General features: G+C 39.3%; 1 non-coding gene across 1 annotated transcript; it reads right to left on the reverse strand.

Moving 5' to 3' along the window:
- Positions 1-1764: 1764 nt before the first annotated feature.
- On the reverse strand, positions 1765-1956 carry LOC121006495. The gene has a single exon (XR_005780312.1). It is a non-coding gene; the product is annotated as a U2 spliceosomal RNA (small nuclear RNA).
- Between the last annotated feature and the right edge of the window lie 5986 nt (positions 1957-7942).

Below are 7942 nucleotides of genomic sequence, written 5' to 3' on the forward strand. Positions count from 1 at the left end.
TGGTATTGGAGTTCACTGACCATACTCTTCTCAAGGTCATGAAAGAGTGAAAATAGGGTCTTCTCATCAATATCTTCATATTGTTTGTCAAGTTCAGGTGTATCCATAATCTCAGATGAATGTTGGATCTGAACGCATTGTGCAATGAGGCGTTCACGTTGTTCCAAACGATTAATGGCGTACTCCATGGTGATAGTTAACACAGAAAGAGCCCCCTATTTGCAGCCACAATTTCCAGAAAACTGGATACTAGATACGATATAGCAGGCTTGGTAAAAACAGTAAAAAAAACTGATGTGCGCACCATAGGGTAATTCTGTAAGGACAATTTTGTAACGAAAAGTAAATTTCAAGGCTCACCTTGCGTGGTTTTTCAAATGTAGGCACAACACTATTAACAGCTTAACAGGAGAACCTGGACGCCTGGAAATGGCGGTCTTCAGCCAAGGGATCACAAGAAATCTTCTTAATGGAGACACCTGGAGTCCCCAAGAAGACAATTGGCATGAAGAGAGCAAAAAAGTCCTTTGGCGCAAAAATCCGTCAACCAGGTGCCAGGATCAGATGTAAAATCTTTTATTTCAGCGACACAACGCGTTTCGGGGAATCACTCCCCTTCATCAGGTGCAAAGAAGCTGCACAAGTTTTAGTAAAAGAAAGACACACATATTTATACTTGCAAGCACCACCTACAAGGAGGGGTCACAGGTCAAAAGAGGTGTTCTCTACATGGGTCCATGACAAGTATAAAATATATTTCAACACAGTCCTCATAGAGAACTAATAGTGTCTGCAAACTTGTTTTTCTCTCACCAAAGAAAACCAAATTTGACAATGCTCACTGTTTGTTTGATACAAATTCCATAATCACATGACAAAAAAGGGGGGCGGCACTTAAATAAAGAGCATTTAAAAGCGCATCGGAAAGCGCAATGAAGCGCCCGATATAGCGCATACTAATGATGTGGTCCTACTACGTGTTCCGGACCCGCATCACATCATTAGTATGCGCTATATCGGGCGCTTCAGTTGCGCTTTCTGATGCGCTTTTGATTGCTCTTTATTTAAGTGCCGGCCCCCTTTTTTGTCATGTAATTATGGAATTTGTATCAAACAAACAGTGAGCATTGTCAACCTGGTTGACGGATTTTTGCGTCTCAGGACTTTTTTGCTCTCTTCTTACTTGACCTCTGACCTGACAAGCCTCCTGTGACACGTGCAGTGTTCCGTCCATTGTCCAGACATGGTAGGTCCAGCTGCTGCTGATACATAGGAAGTGCTGGAAGACTTTTTAGCCTCCAAGTAATCCAGTTCAAAAGATCCACAAGAGGGAGACACAGGCAAACTTTACTCATTTAATAAAGCACTGGAAAAGTTAAATGGTTACATCCAGCCAACTTGCTACAAAAGGGTCAATTCCCAGGGACAACTCAGGTGTGCATAACAGGCCCAAATCAAACCCAAGGTAAGGTGCGTGTGTGGAGGTCCAAACACTTCATTCAGGTGATAAGCCAATTAACCCATCAGTCTTAATTGGATTTGGGGTGTGAGGAGACTGGCTGGGTTGCTTGGTGCTGGAACTAACCAACAGCTGCTGCAATTAGGAGATTGACAGTCTAGATGCAGGTATGCAGAAAGCAGCACAGCATTGACTGACTGGGCACTGACTGGGCAGACAGAGGAGAAGCTGAAGTGCAGACTCCGGAGACAGGAAGGATGCTTGCAATCAATCAATTTCATTCAGTTTTTTTGATACTGGATTAGAAGGGGTGCATCGGTCCTGGAGGTACTGCAATACCAGGTCAATGCGTGGAGTGGACAGAGCAAGCTCTTTTTCCATCTCCCTGTTCGAAAAATCCATTTAATATATGGTCCCCAGATAGGGGACGTATCGGATATTAAACTGAAAAGAACAGATTTTTTCCATGCCATAGTCTTTTTGATTCTTGAAGGGCACTCCAGACACCCATAAAAAACACTGTCCATAGTTAGCGCTTTCAGTCCTGTTATTTTCTTCATCAAGGGGAGCATCTTTATCCATATTTTTTGAGCAAAGTAACAGTACCAAAATAGGTGAAAAATGTCCTCCTCCTCTCTGCATGCTCCCCTGGGATATTCCGCGGTGCTCGTCAGTCCTCTTCAGTGCTGGAATGCCCTGCATGGAAGACACTCGTGTACGCAGCTCCAGGCCAGGTCCTTCTATGTGTTAAAAAGATAGTTTGCATTAATATCCTTCCAGATCTGTTTACATTTATTTTCATTAAAATTCTTAATAGGGGCCATCAACTTTCCATCATTAATTTCTTTTAAAATCGCTCTACTGTTCTTTAAAACCTCTTTTGGCCTAAATTAAAAGAATTAGTTATTTTCTCTAAAATCTTGTAAGAATAAGGAGCATTTAAAACCGTTTTAAACCATCCATTTTTCCTCATAAAATACCCAGTGTTATAACGAATAAAATACGACCAGTAGTTATCTTTTAAAAAGGGCATTAAAACAGGAGCTAAAATACTTAATTAAAAGAAAATTTTTAAGATCAGTAAAATCTTTTCCACCTTTACATTTAGGAAGCATTACCGTATCTCTTCGCAACTTGTCCATCTTAGAACCCCAGAAGAAATTAAAACAGGCTTTGTTAATTTTTTAAAAAATATGGTCAGATGGAGGGAACACCATGCTAAGGTACAATAAAATTGGCAAAATTATCATTTTTATAATTAAAACCTTCCCCTCCATCGTCAGCTTCCTTAGATTCCACATACATAGTTTCTTGTTTACCCTTTCTGTAACCGTATCCCAATTCCTGAGGCCATCGTTGGACTCACTGAAGGTGATTCCTAAAATTTTTATGGACTCAGACTCAGGAATATCAATATAATTTAAAACCATCTCTCCGACATTTAAAATAATGCTTTTGTTAAAATTAATTTTAAAACTGGAGGCGTAACAGAAGTATTCTACTTGTTTGGTTGCTTTTTGGATTGCAAGGGTGTCCTTACAAATCACCGCAACATCATCCATGTACCCCACTACTTTTGCCTCTAGTCCACCCCCGCCCGGCAGGGGGACTCCACGTATCTGCTTATCTTTTCTTATCATAATTAAAAGAGGCTCCAAGGCGCAAATAAAAAGTAGTGGGAACAAGGGACACCCCTGTTTCACACCAGATTTTAAAATGACATCCTGAGTCTTAAAACTATTGACTAAAATCTTGCTTGCACACTGGTTATAAAAAGCTCTCAAAGATTGTACAAACCCCTCTGGTATACCCATTTTCTTTAAAACCTGAAAAAGATAAAAATACGATACACGATCAAAAGCCTTCTCAAAGTCGAAAGATAAAATGGCAACTTTTCCTTTTCTTTCATTCGTATCATTAATAATATCTTTTAAAAGGTTAATATTGTCCCAGATACTTCTCCCGGTCTATTTGCGCACAATTTTGCCATAATCTTATAGTCGCAGCATAATAGGGTGATAGGTCTCCAATTTCTTATGTCTGTTTTATCACCTTTTTATATAATAGGGAAACCTCACCTTTCTTCCAGGAACCCGGGAGAGTCTTAGACCTAAAAACTTCTTTAAAAAGAGAAAATAAATCCTCTTTTAAAATGCCATAAAAGGTAATATAAAACTGAATATGTATACCATCATGGCTAGGCACTTTATCCTTCTTAAAACTCTTAATTGTTTCTAAAACTTCTTGTTCGGTAATCTCCTGTAATAAAAATCTTTGAGAGTTAAGATCTAAAACATTCTCAATCCCCTTCAGTGAGTCTTCCATAAAATGCTTATCTATTTTTTTCTCATTAAACAAGTCAGAATAAAATTCATGTACTTTCTTTAAAATACCTTTTATACTTCCCCCCCCCCCCCAAGCTCCTCAATCTGGGTACGCTTAGGCCTAGTTCACACGAACGTTTTTTTTGCGAGTGTACAGGCCGTTTTTTTCTGTTCCGTATACGGTCCGTATACGGAACCATTCATTTCAATGGTTCCGCAAAAAAAACTGAATGTGTTCCGTATGCATTCCGTTCCCGTATTTCCGTTTTTCCGTTTAGTTGAAAGATAGAACATGTCCTATATTTGGCCGCAAATCACGTTCCGTGACTCCATTAAAGTCAATGGGTCCGCAAAAAAATGGAACACATACGGAAATGCATCCGTATGTCTTCCGTATCTGTTCCGTTTTTGCTAAACCATCTATTGAAAATGTTATGCCCAGCCAATTTTTTTCTATGTAATTACTGTATACTGTATATGCCATACGGAGAAACGGAACTCAAAAACGGAACAACGCATCCGTGAAAAACGCCCCGCAAAAAACTATAAAAGCCATACGTTCGTGTGAACTAGGCCTTATCCTGTATTTTTTTAAAGAAGTACCTGGAGCAGGTTTCATTTTCTTCGAGATGCTTCACTTTTGAACGAAAGATAATCTCTTTTCCTTTCTGCTCCAGGCAATGTGATATTTCTTTTTTACTTTCTACAATCTCTTTTTTCATATCAATACCCAGATCTCGGAGCTTGTACTGTGTCTGCAGACGGGTATTTAAATCATCATAAAATTTCTTTTTTCCTTGGGCCTTACTTTTTCCTTTATAAATAAAAAAGTTCTTATTCCTTTTTTTCATAGTTTCCCACCATTCGGTAATAGGTCTTCTGGGGTTCCTTACCCATCTGCAGCGCTTGTAAAACACAATAGGGTCTTTCAAAAGTGAGACATTTAGCTTCCATGTTTTTTTCTTTTTGTAATTGCCACCATCTGCACCTTAAAAGATAATAACTTATGGTCTGAAAAAATATTAGTTAAAAACTTAAAATTAAAAGGCAGTACTTGATAAGAGCAGAAGATTCTTGACTTACAAGTCGCGTTACCCCGGGTAACGCCGACCTTTTCAGATAAATGACTATTACACTTTTTAAAAACGTCAGTGAGCTTGAAATCTAAGACAATATTTTTAGCAGAGAGGAGGATCTGTCATGGTTTCTGCTCACTGCGTAAGAGAGCGGGTGTTCACCTCTTAAAATACAATTAAAATATCATGCTAAAATCAACGGTTCTGAATCATTTATAAAAAGGGGTAAAATCTCTAGCATTTCAGCCCTTTTATTCTTGCCTGTAAAACCATAAAAATGTAAAAACTGCCATCTAATACCATTGATAAAACTAACTAATAAAATTCTCCCTGGTAAAATTTCATTAACATGATCTATTAAAACATTCCCTTTAAATAAAATAGCCACACCCCCTGACTTGCTACTATTTGAACCGGACCAAATGGATGGTCTGTGTTTCCAGTCGTCTTTATATTTTTGTAGTTTTGATTGTGGGGGATGCAGCATTCCTGTAAAAAGAACACCGTAGCAGATAAAACGGATAAATATTTAAAAAGGGCAATTCTCCTAGATTTAGAATGTACACTTCAGGTGTTCAGGGAAATACCTTTTAAAATAGCGATGATAAGAGATTAAAAAAGGAGTTTTTCATTATCTTACCTCGGCACAGCCTCAGACAGCATTAGCAGGGCCAGAGTACTCTCATCCGCTTTCTTCACCACCTAGTGCCCCAGATGTTACGGTGTTCATCGATCCTGTAGGATTGGAGCTACCATCGCTCAGCAGACCCCCCTCTCCTATCGATATGCCTTCCAGAGTTTGTCCCCAAATTCTGCTAATGGGCGCTACATCAAGTCTCGGAGCCACGGTGTCGTCCCTCTCTCTTTCCGGGGCAGAGGTCTCATTTAAGATCGTTTCAGGCACAGTATGTATTGTGGCCTAAATATCACCATTTGGGTGAGAGGAGAGACTCTGTTGGACGCCTCCAGGATCCGCCACTGGTCCCCCAGATGGCTTCCCCCTTCGGCCTTCTCTCACCACAGATGAATAGTTTCTCCTCTTTTTAGACGCTGCGGCTCCACCTGGATCCTCTGGGGTGTTTACCTGCTGCCCAGGGACCGAGTGCTTCATTCGATCCGCCTCTATTCTCCATTTCTGGAAGGGGCTTACTCGTCGGCTGATCACTGGACTTTCTCTTGTTCCGCTTTTCCCTCGGTTCACCTTATTGGGGGTGTCTGCTCGTGGTGTCCATCCGCTCCGGCTCCTCTCCTTGGGGCTGTGGTTCGGCTTGGTCTCCCTTTTCCTGCTCCATCTTTTCATCTGGCTGCCTCTGATGCCCTGGCTGTGCCTGTGTTTAAAAGAACAATCACGAGAGAGATGACCAATTCTTGTACAGGCGTAACATTTTTTCCCTGCGGCGCACTCTCTGGTGTCATGTTGAGTGCTGCTGCAGTTTTTACATGTGCTCATACATCTCTCAGCGTAATGTCCATATTGCTTACAAATTTTGCAGAATGGTGGCATATTGGAAAAAAACATGTCCCCTACCATGTCTCCCAATTTAAAACGTGCTGGGGGTAAGATGAAGCCTCCCGGATGTTTGGGATCACGGTTACAGATGACTTTAAACAACCATTTTGAAGTCCAGATCCCGGCAGTATTCAGAATTTTCCTCACTGTAATAATTTTTTTTAAATATGTGGATAAAAACGCAGTAATGATGTTAAGATTGGAAAAGGGAGAATACATTTTTATGACAACAGTTAGAGATTCATTAATTTCGGGCTAATAGATTTTAAGACCTTGTACCCTTGCATCATTCATACTTTGTGGAATCTTAGCTAAAAAACTTTTAAAAATACCGTTTTGGGTAAAAGTAGCATCATAAACACGTCTCTTTGGATAGTCCTGTATGGCTAAAATCTCCTGTTTCTGTACTCCAAACACGCCATACAGGACTTCCTCTACCAAATAAATAAGATTATACCTTTCTTTTTTACCCTCTGTGACATATAAACAGACGGTATCTTTAATTTTAGCATGCTCCGGGATCTGGTGCTCATCGTCTTCTTCTTTTCTAGGCACATTTTCTCTTAATTTTTTTGATCCGTCTCGGGATTCATCTTTCTTGGCTTCTTCTTTTCTTTGGGTTCCTTCATCTTTTGAATTTTTCCTTGGAACTTCTCCTTTCTTTCTGCCTTTCCTTATCTTTTCCATCACGGTAAATCCATCGTCATCGACTCCTCCTCCTCCTGGGTCGTCTGCCATAGTTGGTATATTGGCGCTTTTTTGTCTCCAAGAAACAAAAACACAAATGCTCCCCCATTCGTCCGTAGACTCCTGGAGGTAACGGGGGATCGCAATCCGAAGTCCCCGGGACTAAGCCTCTCTCCCAATAGCAGCAGGGGGGTGAAGTCTAGGCTATAAACCTGAGACGATCTTCCCAGGCCGAGAGAGAGGGTACCCGGGAACACCTTCCGACGTCAGACCAAGTGCAGCACACAAGATTTTTTATTTTTTTTTTCCACTCAGAACTTAAGTCTTAAATCCTAATGTTTTACAAAACAAAGAAGACAAAACAAGACTTTGCTTCAAACCATCATTGTGGAACTTACAAAAAATTAGCTATCTATATTTTTTATATCTTAATTATTTTTTCCTAATAAATATAATTTCTTTGAGTATATATGTATCTTCTACTTTAGAAAAATTGTTAATGAAAGTATATATTTTTTATTAATATATATATCTCCTTTATATATATATATATATATATATATATATTATATATTTTTTATTTTATTAATATATATATATCTCCTTTTTATATATATAAAAGGGAACACAAAAATAACACATCCTAGATCTGAATTAATTAAATATTTTTCTGAAATACTTTGTTCTTTACATAGTTGAATGTGCTGACAACAAAATCACACAAAATAAAAAACTGGAAATCAAATTTTTTAACCCATGGAGGTCTGGATTTGGAGTCACAAATTAAAGTGGAAAAACACACTACAGGCTGATCCAACTTTGATGTAATGTCCTTAAAACAAGTCAAAATGAGGCTCAGTAGTGTGTGTGGCCTCCACGTGCCTGT

This window comes from Bufo bufo, chromosome 6 (genome assembly GCF_905171765.1).
Source record: "Bufo bufo chromosome 6, aBufBuf1.1, whole genome shotgun sequence".
NCBI classification, from domain to species: domain Eukaryota; kingdom Metazoa; phylum Chordata; class Amphibia; order Anura; family Bufonidae; genus Bufo; species Bufo bufo.